This window comes from Myotis davidii, unplaced genomic scaffold (genome assembly GCF_000327345.1).
Source record: "Myotis davidii unplaced genomic scaffold, ASM32734v1 scaffold370, whole genome shotgun sequence".
Classification (NCBI taxonomy): Eukaryota; Metazoa; Chordata; class Mammalia; order Chiroptera; family Vespertilionidae; genus Myotis; species Myotis davidii.
In genome coordinates, this window is record NW_006288615.1 from 5,094,069 (window position 1) to 5,105,123 (window position 11,055).

Genomic DNA, 11,055 nt, shown 5'->3' on the forward strand with positions numbered 1-11,055 from the left:
CATCCGGGCCGAGATCCAGCGCTTCGAGTCGGTCCATCCCAACATTTACTCCATCTATGAGCTGCTGGAGCGCGTGGAGGAGCCGGTGCTGCAGAACCAGATCCGGGAGCATGTCATCGCTATCGAAGGTGAGGGCTGGCTGTCGCAGGGCTTCTGGAAAGCGCGGGGGAGCGGGCTCCACCGGCGCGGAGCGCGCGCGCGCGCGTGTGTGCTTGAGTATGTACACACGCGCCGGGCCGTGGCACACGGCTGCCCGGCCGAGTGAGCACTGCGGTGCTTATTACCCTGCAGGCCGGGCGAGAGCCCAGGGGAGGCCGAGGGCCGAGCTCTGCCAGGGAGGATGGGCAATAGAGTCTCTCCTGTGAGAAAGTGGCTGGACGCGGTTGTGTCCTGGTTCGCCCTAGTGACCCGACTGGCCCAGCTGATGCCTGGGGGTAGCTGGAGGGATCGGCTCCACCGGGACCCTGGCAGGTTACAGATCAGGGCCCAGCGTCTTGCTGGCCGTTGAAGATGTGTTGTGAGAAGTGCTGCTGTGGGGCGCGAGGCTCTGCCCGCGTGTCTTTGCTCCGTTCAGGGGCACCATGGAGGCAGACAAGCGGAGCTCTTGCAGAGTCAGCTCCATTGCAGGCAGCGTTGTGTCCCGTCCACCTGTCCCTGTGCCTCCAGAGTGTTTTCTGTCAAAGTCCCGGCCGAATGAGAAAGTCCTTACTAGGAGGATCGGGGGTTCCTCAGCCTCAGGGTCGCACATTCACATTCCTGGAAGCCAGCCACCCTTACTGCAAGTCAGGCAAGGTTGTGACCCTGCAGGAACCGTGAGGCAGCCGGGCCTCTCCTGGCCTCGTGTTCTCTTTGGATGACTGGTGGCTCTTATTCCTCTGCTCCTTGGCTTCTGGGTTGTCTCCCTTATTCATTTGGTCCTGCCAGGATTCACTGGGCAGACCAGCTGGGATGTAAACGTGGATTGTGGGGTTATATCCCAGCCACAATCAGCCAGCAGCCTTTCCCCTCTCATCCCTGTGGGCCAGTGTCCACAGTACAGAACTGTCCTGATGGGAGGCCAGTAGGGACGCTGTTGAGGGAGGCCCTGCAGGAATGTGTCTGAGAGCCTGGCTGCAGGCTGTCACCCACCACCTCCACTCCATCTTGAAGGGAGCAGGCATGGGCCACAGGAGGGCTTTGCTTTGGCATATGCAGTCTGCACCACTAACCCCAGGTTGTCTTGGTTTGACACTTGGCCACTCAGGTGGAGAAGGTGAATATTGTGGTGCTGATCCTCTTGGTATTGGGCAGCCCCGGGGACTTGAACAGTGGCCAGGCCAGGCTGCCGATTGGCCGGGCATATCCATAGAGAGCTTGCTAATTCCCCTATAGGACCTGAGCAGTGCTCCAGTCTTCTGTGGGGCCTGGCTCTCAGTGCCACTGGCCACTCTCTTGGCAATTTAAGATGCTTCCAGATTCCTCGAGAGGCAGGGGCTGTGGGTGGCCTTTGGACCTGCCCAGGATGCTGATGGTTGGATGGTAGGGCAGTAGTGCTCCTCTGGAGCCCGAGCTCTGTTCTGTTGCCGTCAAGTGAGGGGACATTGTGCCTGTGTGCCTGTGTCGCTGTCTCCCTGCAGCTCTCTTGGGCATCCACCGGAGTCTGATGAAACACTTTGAAAGTCAGTGCCAAGTCCTGAGTGCACCTGGCTGCCAGCACCTCCTGGCTGTGCAGAGCCCTCCAGCTCAGTGTGATTCATGACACCTCATTTTCATTCCCCATTCTTGATGCCCAGCTCCAGGCGGAGGTGGGGGGTTGGGCACTTCCACCAAAGCCCATTGATTGGGCTTTCTAGAAAGAGGATGTGGTTTTGTTTTTCTTTTTTTTAAGAAAACACTGTGTGGTTCCTGGATGATGGTTTTTGGTAGCTTGATGTCTGCCTTTATGATGTGAGACTTGAGTTCCCTTCTTGGCTGAATCCTTGTCATTTTTAATAAGACTCAGAATCCGTGAAGGAGTCCTGCTTGGGACTCTGACGGTCTTGTTAGTTTTCTGTCAGAAAAGGAATGTCTGTATTCTGTCAGAGCTGTTGTTCATTTAACGAGGCTTCAGAATCATTCAAATATGCTTTCCATGATTATCAGCAATATCACCTTCACTTGTATAGAACTTTATCGAAAGTCCTCTTGTACGCGTTATCGCATGGTGTCCCGGAGAAGGTGGGCAAGCTTTGCTTTCATCAATTTGTAGAAGATGGAGGTTCAGGGAGGGAAAGTGACCTCTTGAACATTCGATTGGGGTCATTCAAAGTGTGGTGTGAACCAAAGGGCCATCTGAATAGAGAGCCTGGATCAGCAGCCTCCCAAAGCACCTCGCACGGCCCCTTCTAAGGAAATGTGAGTTCCTGTGTTGTGATGAAATGTTCTCCCACCCTCTGCCAGTTGTGAGATATGGCTGTGATTTATGTCTGTATCCTTGATGTCCTGGAAATTGAGACGTTTTCTCAATTGTGGCAGGACAGCTTTTTTTTTTTTTTTTTGGTATGAGAAGAGAACTGTGCACAGCAGTTTGGTGCAGTGGTGTAGGGTGTGGGTTGCTCACTCGCGCAGAGTCTGAGAGCAGTGCTGTGGGGTCCGGAGACTGCAGATGCCTTTGGAGGAGCCCTGTGGGGTCACTGCTGTGCACTGGATGGAGCATCACTGGGAACTTTCCCTCAGACACTTAGGTCTGCCTCTGCCCGTGAGCCTTGCAGTTAGGATGCTACAGCGGCAAACGTACATCTTTTCCAATTATGAAGTATAGCCAACCATTTCCAATCAGGAATGTATATGTGTATCATAGCACATAGTTTAAAAATAGCTTGTCCCACCACAGGGAGACAACTGCCTGTGAGAGGCTGTCCAGCGAGGCTTTCCCTCCTGTGTGCACATACGCAACATTGGAGTCACACTTACAAAGTTTCGTGATTAGCATAACGTGAGCGCATTTCAGTGTTATGAAAAGTTTTGAACATGTGATTTCTCATGTTGGCAGGCTGTTCTAGCATTTGGCTGTGCCATGATTTCTTTAACATTTCTCTTTCTCTGGCAGCCTCGGGAGTTTTTGCTGTTGGAATGGGGAGTGGCCTTGTCAAAGGGAAGGATCTTTTGGCTAAAGCTCATTTCAAAGGGATTCTAGTGGGCCTGGATTGGAAAATGTCTCGTCCGATGGACTGAATTGTATATGTGGTAGTTGCAAGAGCTCCTGAGGATTCCCAGATAAAAGTGGGTCCGTGACGCTGTGCGCAGGCACGGGGTATGGGATTTGTTGTCCGTCTTCCATCTTGATTTAAAACATTACCTTGCCCCCTGTTTTTTTTTTTTCATATCTTTATTTCAGACTTTGAGAGATCTGTGCCCCCCCCTTACTCCCTGTACCCCGTTCTCTGGAGTTAGAGGAGCATTGCTGATGGTTTTCAGATTGACCTGATCAGATTTCTGGGGTGTCCCACAGGGGTGTGGCATGCTGTGAAATGTTAACCCTGCAGCTTGGGTACTCTCCGTGCCCAGAAAAGCGCCTGGGAGCAGCCTGCCTCCAGTGTGAGCAGCTTGGCTAGGTCTGCCCCTCTGCTTCTTTAAAAAGCCGGACTGGGGTTGATGGGGTTGAGGTAAATGAGTCAACTGCCTCTCTTGTTAAAGAAAGCTTGTTCTTTTCGGGATAAAGTCTCTGTTTGCAATTGCACCTTGTAATTCAGCTTGCCAGCAGCAGAACTGCAATGCCTGTGATAACTCGGCCAGCTCATTCAGCCAGAGACCTGCTCGGACCCCCAACCAGCTTTCCAGGCAGCAGATCAGCAGGGACCAAGCCTCCCCCTGGCACCGCCAGTGCTTTGTGTGGCTTCCTTGGAGGGGGCCAGAGAGATCATGATGGCCTGGTCCTTGGTGGGAGAACTCTGCCTGGACGCCTGGTAAGGGCACTTGCACATGGGGATTCCAGGGCTGGGCCAGGGGAAGATGGGGCAGGGGTCCCCTTAATCCCATGAAACAGCTCCTTTGTTCAGAGTCTGTGCTCAGCAGAATGTTACGTGCTTAACCTGCATGATGTCATTTCATCCGGTGCAGTTTTGTGACATGGATGGCACCTGAAGGCCCAGATAGTGTAGCAGACTTGACCGAGAGATGGACTGGGCTGTGCTGGCTCTTCAGCTCCGTGTGAGGTAGAAACGGAGCTCCTGACTATTCACAGCCCTGTGTGCAGGCCACCCCAAGCGTGTGTCCTGCGTTGGAGAGGGTTTGAGAACGTTGCAAATAACCAGAAGTATGTTCTCTGCAAAGTCGCTACCACGACAACACTTGAGTACAAGTTTGTTCTCCTATAGAGTTTGTTCTCTTATAGAGATGTATTTAACGTGTTTGTAGCAGGTGTAGGCGTTAGGGAACAAACATCTTCCGGCCACGTATGAGCTTAATTTGTTCTTGGTCACTATTGAGTGTATTTGTAATTCTTCAAGTTTAATCAAATGGCGCAGGTTTGGGCCTTTTCATTGCTGATATAAATGTCACGATTTTCTCCTTAAAAATAATTCTCACTTGGCTCTTCGTTGCTTCCCGGTTAAATCACATGCCTATGGGCAGTGACCCACCCTTCACATCCAGGTGCCCCCTCCAGCCTGATGTCAGCCTCCTTTCCCGCTCTCCCTGTCACAACGAAGGCCTGGCCCGCCAGCTCCCGTTGGCTTCTGTCCTCACACTGCTCCAACCTGAAGGACTGGGAACTCTTTGAGGGCAGAAGTCAGTTGTGTTCATTTTTTATCTTCTCGGTGATTCACTGTGTTGTGTTTTGCCCTTGGAGGCTGCCCAGGAATTGTTGGTTGACTGGTTGACTTGCCAGAGGAGCTAACATTTTCCCCGGAGTTTGGGTCCTTTTGCTCCTCGTTGTTAGTATAAACAGTGTTTGTCCAATGGCGGAGTGAGGGCATTGAAACATCTTGGAGCACAGATGTTAGGGCTGCGCACCTTTGGGATCTGGTGCGTAGCTTGGGTGAAAGGAGATTTTTCTTTAGCGTACAAAGGGTAAGAAAAAGAGCTGCTTGCTGAATCCTGGCAGCTTGTGCAAAGGCTGGTGTTTCTTTATGTTGGTGTAAGTGAGTTTTAGACGTAGGACCAGTTTCGTCCTTAGGGGCAAATGAGGGACAGGCCAGGCAACCGACCTGTGGTATCTTCAGTGAAATACTGAGAGTCGTGCGTCTCAAAGTTGAGCGTGCAGTCAAATCACACGGAGGTCTTGGGGCAACAGATTGCTGCCCCACCCCAGAGTTTCTAGTTCTGTAGGTCCAGAGGGGCCGAGGATGTGCTGTGCTAACCAGATTCCCGAGGATGCTGGTGCTGCTGGCCCCGGCGCACTTGGAGGGGCATTGCTGTGGTGGTAGGAGTCCCAGGGAACCGGGCATCTCTGGGCCACCTCTCCAGCACTCACTCCCAGGTGCCTTCCTCTCCCCCTCCCTGCAGGTTACAAGGGAGGCCCTAGCCCAGGGATCACACAGCTTGAATGAGTGGAAGAGGAATTTCAACCCAGGTCCCAGGGGCTTCAAGTCTGTGTCCACTCTTCTTCCATGAGGGGATGGACATTGTCAAGGGAATCCGGTAGGGGACCAGCCCTTGTCCCATGTCCTTCTAAGTCCCGGCCTGTGGGTCCCTGGCTTTTCCGTCTGGCCTTCAGAGATTGTGGGTTTGTAGTGTCCTCCCTGCCTTCTCCCACCGGGACTGTTCACAATTCACTTGTAGAGCAGACCATGCATTTGGTTGCTGCCGTTTGAGAGCTGAAGGAGCATTTCTGTGAAAAGGGGGAGCGATGCGTCTTAGCTGGGGGAGCCTGGAGGAAGTGAGTCAGGAGGAGAAGCAGCGACAGCAGCTGCAGGGACCTGCAAAACAAAACCTGCGGCCCTGTTCCTCCCACCTCTGTTTTTTAGTCCAAACCAGACTTTTATTTTGTTAAGACCCAAATCCCTTATTTTGCATCCTTCTTTTTTCCTGTGTCCCCTGCAGGTGTTTATAGTGTGTCAGTCTAGCTCTGGCTTGTTTTAACTACTGATTTGGTCTTGTCTTGCATTTCTTAACATTCAAACACACCCATGTCCCCACCCCCCACTCCTTCCGAGTGCACCAGATCCTGTGAGTCTTTCTCTTAAGTGATTGAGTTTGGCAGAGCGGATCAGGCTTAGTTATTTTTAAAATCCAGGGTTCGGGGTTCTGATCCGGTGCTTAGCTACATAATGCCTTCCCTTTGTTAAGTACCTTTCTCCGAGGAGCAAAATGCAGTCCACAGATGTCTGTCTCTAATCTCTGTAGCATCTGTTATTTTTGTACGGGCGTGAGTGCGAGGCCTTATGTGCTCTGTGAGCCTAGCCTTCCAGGAGCTCCGAAGGGCCCGGGGTTTGTGGCGCCCGTTTTATGTGTGGGGAGCCTGCCTGCACACAGGGCTCTGTGTGGAGCGACTTTCCCAAGACACACCGATGACCCATCCAGGGGCAGGGCTGGCTGGCCCTGTAGTTTGGGTCCAGTCCTCCCACCTCCCTACATTCCTCACTCACAGCTGACCAGGGCCAAAAGGGGTCTTGGTTAGTTCTGCGGGCTGGAGGGGTGGGTGTGGGAGGGGAGAAGAGGGCAAACACCATCCCCGCCAGAAGAGGTTGTTAATGGACCCTTTGAATAACCAGCCTAATAGCTTGTCTGTGTTTGAGGTCGGGAGATTTTCCATAAAGAACAGACTAAATATAGGCTGGAGGGTGGGGACCAGGGCCCAAGGGGGGCTGTCATCACTCCGATATTGTTTCTTCCACTGGTCATCGGAACTCGCCGCCGGCCTGAACAGGTGCCGCCCTGCGCCTGGGAACAGACTGGCGGTGGTGTTTAAGCCGGGGCTCATCCGCACATTTCACACTTTTCCCTGCGCGGTGGCGATGGTCTTTTTTGGGCTGCAGTGTTGGAGTATTTGTACAGTGTTTCTACACAAGCAACTGTCTGATCTTTAAAATCGCTCATGCCGTCTGGTTGTCATTAGCTTCATGGTTAGAAGCTGCCTTTTTTTTTTTTTTTTTTAAATGGTGGGAAACACTTTTCATGGTTCTGGGAGAAGAATTCCAAATAATTCCCAGCATGTTCACCAACGATTTATGTTTGGTCTTAGAAATGTCAACATGGAAGAGGCTCTAGCAAATAGAACCGTGTTGATCTCCAGCTTAGGAAGGGCCTTGCAGAAGCTACTATCCCCGCGTCCTCAGATAACAGTCCTGAGGGGGGAACAGTGTTTTTAGTTTTGGTTCCATGAGTTTCAGTTGATACAGGCACACTAACCGTGTTGAGGATACTTGAAGGAATTAGAATATATGTATTTTTAAATGAATGCCTACAACAAAACCCGTCTTCGTTTTCTGAGTCCTGAATTCTTCCATGGTCTCTGTGTGGGGGCCAATGGGGGTCTCTGGCAAGGTGTGGTGGTCCAGGTAAGGTATAGCTTGTGTAATGCAGTAGAAATGGATGGGGGAGAGCTGGTTGCCTGGGCGTTCAGCTGTTCATGTTTCTACCTGTCCTCTTCTGTGAAGGGAGCATCCGGAAGTCGGCCTGTCCCCTTCGGTTGTTTTCTGAGATTTGGGGTGCTGCTGTGGGCAGTGATTCCGTCTCCTCATGTTCTGACATGTCCTGCTAGCTCAGGCTGGCCCACCTGATTTTTTTCAAACAAACAAACACAAACAAACACCAAACAAGGGCACTGTTTCAGTTTTAGCCCGGACCACCAGGCCGGAGTCTGATTTCCCACACATTCTTGTTTGGAATTAGGGATTGGCGGGATTGACATCCACTTCAGTCTTCCTTCAGTTTTGGACCCTTTGTTGACATATAGCTGAAATAAAGAAGGTGAGGAAGTTTCCACTGACTGTCCCCCCTGTGTTCAAGCATCCAGGTCAAGAACCAGAGGTGGCCAGCCAGGGAGACACAGCCCCACGGCGTGGTGCAGGGACATTGGCACTGAGGCAGTTTTTTACTTGGGGCTGGTATGAATAGCGTGACTGCGCCTATGCTCGTGCCTGCCTTTTGGTGCCCGCGTGTCCTGTTCCTGTCGGTGTCTGCTGGGAGCAGAGCGCTGGGGCCTCTTACCTTGTCTCCCCAGCTGGACACGGCCATCCTGAAACCTCGCCTTCGGGCGGGCGGCCCCAGTCTGGAGGACCTTTCATTGCTGTTCGAGATCCAGCGTGTGACACTTGGGACACAGTTCAGCTGCTGCCTCCTTCCTTGGATTTCCATCGTTAATAAGCAAATATTTAGGTGGCTAATGCATTTCTGGCACTGTCTTAGATGTTAGGTTTTAAAATTTCGGGTTGTCTACAGACTGCTATTTCCTTGTTAGTTGAGTACAGTGGGGCCTTGACTTACGAGTGTCCCGACTAACGAGTTTTTTGAGATACCAGTTGTCTCTCCTCCGATTTTTTGCATTGAGTTGATAGAGTAATTTGAGTTAACGAGCTCCCTAACGAGCTCGGTCTCGGAATGAATTAAACTCGTAAGTCAAGGCCGCACTGTAGTTACAGCTCCCTAGTGGAGCTGGGTGAGGAAGCACGTCCTTTTAAAACAGTGGTTCTCAACCTTCCTAATGCCGCGACCCTTTAATACAGTTCCTCATGTCGTGGTGACCCCTAATTTCATTGTTACAAATTGAACATAATTAAAGCATAGTGATTAATCACAAAAACAATATGTAATTTTATATGTGTTTTCTGATGGCCTTAGGCGACCCCTGTGAAAGCGTCGTTTGACCCCCCAAAGGGGTTGCGACCCACAGGTTGAGAACCGATGCTTTAAAACGTGGAGGGTACCCTCCCGCTGCCACTGCCTGTCGCAGACCTCTGCACCCAGCTGGGGCCCTCTTTCTGGCTGAGCCCAGGCCTCCGGAGTCCATCTCACCACAGCTGTCCCGGGCTTTAGCACCCTTTTGGTTCTGTGCTGGTATTTGAAAGGAAACTCATTTGCTACTTTTGGCTTAAACTGTTCTGTGGTCTTATATGTACATGCTAGCACTCTTCTGTTGTTTGTAGCAATTATGCAAAAACACGAAAGAAAAAAAAGAAAAGCTAAGTGTTGCCAACTCTGCTATTCTCAAGGGGCTATTTTCTTTGTCCCTGCACATCCTGGGAACTGCCATTATACCCCCACCCCCCAAGGTCACGCTCACCCCTGAGGCCAAATCTGGGAGCTTTTATGAGAACCCCACCACTCAGATGAACACAGATCCAGGGGTGTGTGCCTGTGTGAACTACTCCAGTTGCTTTACAAACGCAAATATTTATTTTGAGGGATGGGAGTGGGAGGGCCATGTTTATCTTCACTTTGTTTAGTATGGGAAGTGGCTAAGGGAGAATCAATAGGCAAGATGTTATCAAGCACCTACAATGGGCAAAACACAGTGTTTGAATCTGGTGGATAGGCAGGTGTGTGGAAGCTGAGCCCTTCTGCCCTGGCCCTGGAGGCTGCAGCAGTATAATGACCAGGCAGCGAGGAGAGGGAGGGCCGGGAGGGGATGGAGTAACAGAATGGAAGTGGGTAGGTGGGTAGGAATCAGGCAGAGGAGGGCTCCAGACTGCAGAGAACTCGGGACGGGGAGGGACAGAATGAGAGGGAAGAGCCTTGTGAGCCCCAGAGAGCAGGCTGGGAGAGCCTTTCTGGGCAGCAGGAAACTATTGATTATGGATTTCCGTTTGGGGAGGGGTGCACTGGGACTTGCAGTGATTGCCATTCAGGGTAGGAATGGGGTGTGGGGCTGTGGGAGTGGCAGTGGCAGGCTGGGTTCAAACCAGAGCTCTTGTAAGGGGAGGTGGGGGTCTGGGAAGGGAGTGGGGAAGCAGAGACAGGCCCCAAAAGGTGTACACAGGGGTTAGGCCTGAGGTTGCCTGTGAGTTTCAGGGTAGCGGGAAGCAGGGATGGAGACTGAGGTTTGAGCCTGGAAACACAGGAGTCGGGGGCACTTTGGGGGAGGGGGTGGATTCCTAGATGCCCCAGGATTTGGGTGGGAGGGAGGTGCCCCAGAATTTGTAGAGGAGGGCCTTGTCCCTGTGGGATGAGCTCGGATGTGTAGGTTCAGGAGCCCGTATGTCACACAGGCTGAGGCAGAAATCGGGAACGTACTGCAGTCTCTTTCTGCAGATGCTTTAACGGGTGTCTGAGGTTACATCCATTTCGGGAGTTGTCTAGTGTGTGTCTCTCCAGGAGCTGAATCAGTCCCGGGCGGGCGGGGGAGGGGGGTATATATGACTAAGCTGCAGCTCACAGACCCTGGGCCCTGAGGTCCTGCTTGTCTAGCCAGGCAGTCTCCTGGCTAACTGTGCCTTTTCGAGAACAACACAGAGTCCATGCCACAGATGCTTGATTGATGTACCTTCTGCGTCTGTGTATCTGTATCTAAATCTGTAGCCTTGTTACCTGTCTGGCAGGTGTGGGCGTTTCTCACTCCATGGGTTTAGCTGGTAGAGCCAGGTGCTGGGCCACAGTGGTGAACAGGCCATATGCCGTGCAGGGGCAGGGCAGGTGCACACGGCGGGTCAGGTGGGGGGCTAGGAGAGTGGAGGCTGTGCCCTGAGGAGGCCCAGACCCCCCCCTCCCCCTCGGAGGAAGCCCTGTTTGAGAAGACAGGAAGCTGATGACATTTGGGGTGGGGGGGTGTCATTGATCTTGCCTCTGCAGGAGGCCTTGGAAAACTCATCTCTCCCCAAAGAAACCCCACTGTCTTCACACCAAAACGCCAGTTTCCAGTTTTCACTAAGATAATTTCACTTTTACCCAGGTATCTCAGTCGGCATTTGTCTTTCTGCTCTTCTTATGTTGGGGAATAAAACTATATATATATATCTTTCTGCCCATAGTCTAAATTCAGAGTGGTCCCCCCCGCCCCCCGCAACTCCCAAAGCCCTGACCCTGCTTTTCCTGAACACCCAGCTCACCTGGACAGTCTGAGAGGGGCGTTCAGGCCCTGGGCAGCGGGTTTGTGCTTCTCTCTGGAGTTTGAGTTTTGCCGAATGCGAGCTGGTCTGGACTTTATGCCGGTGCTGCTTT

At 52.2% G+C, this 11,055-nt stretch overlaps 1 protein-coding gene across 1 annotated transcript in view; it reads left to right on the forward strand.

Annotated features, from left to right (window-relative positions):
• The first annotated feature begins 6 nt into the window (after positions 1 to 6).
• AGAP1 (ArfGAP with GTPase domain, ankyrin repeat and PH domain 1) overlaps positions 7 to 11,055 on the forward strand; it is a 417,400-nt gene continuing 406,351 nt past the window's right edge. Inside the window, exon 1 of the mRNA XM_015561885.1 lies at positions 7 to 128. The gene's annotated coding sequence lies outside the window, so the exon portion shown is untranslated. The remainder of the gene's footprint in view (positions 129 to 11,055) is intronic.